Raw genomic sequence first — 3899 nt, forward strand, 5'->3', positions numbered from 1 at the left:
TCTGCATCAGGGCTTCCCTGGTGGGGCAGTGGTTGAGGGTCTGCCTGCCGATGCAGGGGACACGGGTTCGTGCCCCGGTCCAGGAAGATCCCACATGCCGCGGAGCAGCTGGGCCCGTGAGCTATGGCCGCTGATCCTGCGCGTCCGGAGCCTGTGCTCCGCAACAGGAGAGGCCACAACAGTGAGAGGCCCATGTAACGCAAAAAAAAAAAAAAAAATTCTGCATCAGGAAAAAAAAGTAAAATTGTATAATCATATCAGTAGCTGCAAGAAAAAAAAAAGATAGGCCTACACATAGATAGAAACTCATCTATGATAACTACTCATTTCTATTCTTAGTTAGCAAAGGATTTCTTGTTTTCTGGGGGTTTTTTTGTTTTGTTTTGTTTTGTTGCTTTGTTTTTTTCAGGAGAGGATTTTGAATTTCTGCATCTGTTGAGATAATCATATTTCCTTTTGCTCTTGAATGTGGGAAAATAAATCAACATCAATTTTTGTAGGTTAGTACCTTTCTTTACTGTTCTAAGAATATTTTTATACTCCAAAATCATGTAGAACTCATCCAAAGGTAACTTTATCATGTCATCTTTAAGATATAGATTTATAATCCATAGGGAATTATTTTTTGTATGGGGGGGTGACTAGAAGTCAAGTTTTATTTTCTACATGTATAGCCTACTTCCCCAGCACCATTTAGCTAACTGAGCAGAGACTTAAGTGGCCCCACATAGCAAAAAATATAGACTTCACAACATTAGTTCAGACAAGTCATGAAACAAATGCACAAACAATAACAAATAGCAACAAGAACAGACTAAACTAGTGTACTGGCAATAAATTCTCTCAGTTTTTAATAGTCTATGAAAGTCCTTTATTGCTTCTTCACTTTTGAAAAATAATTTCCATTGTACAAAATACTAGGTTGTAGGGGTTTTTTCTCTCAATACTTTATTTCACTCCACTTACTTCTTGCTCACATGGTTTCTGAGAAGAAGTCAGATGTAATTCTTATCTTAGTTCCTTTATAGGTAAGATATTTTTTCCCTCTGGTTTCCTTCATGATTTTTTCTTTCTCTTTGATTTTCTATAATTTAAAAATGATATGCCTTGTAAGTCACTGTTTACCCTACTATAAAAGTTAAAAGGTGAAACTATTTAAAATAACTATAACTAGAATAATAGATATACAATTCTAAAATATGTAAATTAACAATGCAAAATGTGGGGCGAGAAGTAAAATTATGTTTTTTGTATGTAACTGAAGTTATAAGCTTAAAATAGGCTCTTATAACATCTTAAATACAAGCTATTTTATATAAACTTCATAGTTATGACATAGAAAAAATCTTTAATAGACACCCAAAAATGAAGAGAAAGGAATCAATTCACACCACTACAAAATATATATATTTTGTGTGTGTGAACACATACTGAAAACAATTAACAAAAATGGTGATCATAAATCCTTACCTATGAATAATTACTTTAAATGTAATATATTAAATCACCAACCTAAAGACATAGAGTGGCTCAAGGGTTAAAAAACCTCCCAACAAAGAAGAGCCTACAACCAGATGGCTTGACTGATTAATTCCACCAAACATTTAAAGAAAAATTAACACCAAACCTTCTCAAACTCTTCCAAAAACTTGAAGAAGAGAGAACACTTCCAAACTCATAATCTTGTATATAGAAAATTCTAAAGAATTCACACACACACACAAAATATTTTAGAGCTAATAAACCATTTTAGCACGACAGTAGGATAAAAAATAAACAAAAGTTAGTTGTATTTCTATACACTAGCAATGAAAAATCTAAAGACGAAATTGAGAAAATAATTCCACTTACAATAGTATCAAAAAGAATGAAATACTAAGGTTTAAATTTAGCAAAACAAGTACAAGGCTTATACACTGAAAACTACAAAACATCATTGAAAGAAACTAAAGGAGACCTAATTAAACAGAAAGACACCCTGTGTGAACAGATTGGAAGATTTAATATTGTTCTGGTGGCAATACTCCCCAAAGTGATGTACAGATTCATGCCATCCTTATCACAAATCCAGATGGCTTTTTTTTTTTTTTTGCAGAAATTGACAAGCTGATCCTAACGTTCATATAGAAATTCAAGGAACTCAGAATAGCCAAAATCTTGAAAAAGTTGGAGGACTCACACTTCCAAATTTCAACACTTACTACAAAGTCAAAACAGTACAGTAGTGGTATAAAGATGGATGTGTAAATCAATGGAATAGAATTGAAAGTCTAGAAATATATCCACACATTTATGCTCAATTGATTTTTGACAAGGGCGCCATGACCATTCAAGGGGGGAAAAAACAGTCTCCAAGAAATGGTGCTGCTGGGGACTTCCCTGGTGGCGCAGTGGTTGAGAGTCCACCTGCTGATGAAGGGGACACGGGTTCGTGCCCCGGTCCAGAGAGATCCCACATGCCGCAGAGTGGCTGGGCCCGTGAGCCATGGCCACTGAGCCTGCGCATCCAGAGCCTGTGCTCCGCAACGGGACTGACCACAACAGTGAGAGGCCTGCGTACCGCAGAAAAAAAAAAAAAAACGAAATGGTGCTGGGACAACTGAATATACACATGCAAAGAATGGAGTTGGACCTCTACCTTGCACCATATTTTTGCTCAAAATAAATTTACCCCAAAGATATCAAAGACCTAAGTGTATGAAAAAAACTTAGGTTAAATCTTCATGGCCTTGGACTAGTCAATAATCTCCTAGATATGACACCTGTAGCCCAAGCAACCAACAAGAAAATACATTGGATTTTATCAAAATTAAAAATTTTGTGCATCAAAAGATACTATCAAGAAATTATAGAGTCATAATGGTGTCTGTATAACCTCCAGAGACTGGTGCATTGGACCTCAGCCACCCATAAAGATGACAGCAGCAGCTAGGCCAACTTTTGAACCTGCAATAGGTAGGAGAGGAAAGGAGAAGGTGATCTGAGCCAATTCTCAAAGCAATATTCAAGTAGAGACCTACCCTCTCATACAGATAAAATATAGACAAACCACTCAGGATGTCCCTGAAGAGGTTAGGAACCATGACTTCAGGAGAGAGTTGGAAGAGAGAGAAAAAAATAAGAGATCGTCCAACCGAGAACATACAACCTCCTCTTCAGTGTCAAAGAAGCCTTGATTAGACCAGATTCCCACTGCCAACCTCGATGCAGCTGATCCTCTAATGGATAAGATGAAGATGAAGACTTTGATAAAGAGAATGATGATGATGATGATGATGATACTGTAGCTCTTGCAGAACTGGAAAAGATTAACAAAGAAAGAGCTGAAGAGCAGGCCAGGAAAGAACAAGAACAAAAAGGTGAAGAAAAAAGGATTCGTACAAAAAACATTCTGAATAGAAATCCTCTCCTTAATCTCACTGGTCCATCCCAGCCTCAGGCCAACTTCAAAGTTAAAAGAAGGTAGGATGAACACTTTGTTTTCAAAGACTGTGCAAAAGGTGTGGATGATCAGAAGAAGAAAAGATTTGTGAATGATACGCTGCAATCTGAATTTCACAAAAAGTTCATGGAGAAATATATTAAATAGTACAGTTTTTGTGCTTAATTAAAGACTGTAAAATGTAATCACTCCGACTTTACTGTGGTTAGTTTTTTTTTCTCTTTCCCCCCTTCTAAACTGTGTATAGGTTTCCCTAATTTTAAGTTCCAAAATATCTTTTCCTTTATTGATACCTTATTTGATAAGGACTTGGGAATTGGTTTAACCCAGTTTTCACCTCTGAATATTTCCAGTCATATATTTTCTTTTTAATATGGGAAAGGGAATCTGCTTGTAATGTGTTTCTAATAATCTAAAAAAAAACAGAAATTACAAAGAGAAATCAAAAAATGGGATA

The 3899-nt window shown here is 36.0% G+C and overlaps 1 pseudogene; it reads left to right on the forward strand.

The window, feature by feature from the left end:
- Window positions 1–2915: 2915 nt before the first annotated feature.
- On the forward strand, window positions 2916–3589 carry LOC102986566 (spliceosome-associated protein CWC15 homolog; annotated as a pseudogene).
- The last annotated feature ends 310 nt before the right edge of the window (window positions 3590–3899 follow it).

The sequence above is a fragment of the Physeter macrocephalus genome, chromosome 13, assembly GCF_002837175.3.
Source record: "Physeter macrocephalus isolate SW-GA chromosome 13, ASM283717v5, whole genome shotgun sequence".
Lineage (NCBI taxonomy): Eukaryota > Metazoa > Chordata > Mammalia > Artiodactyla > Physeteridae > Physeter > Physeter macrocephalus.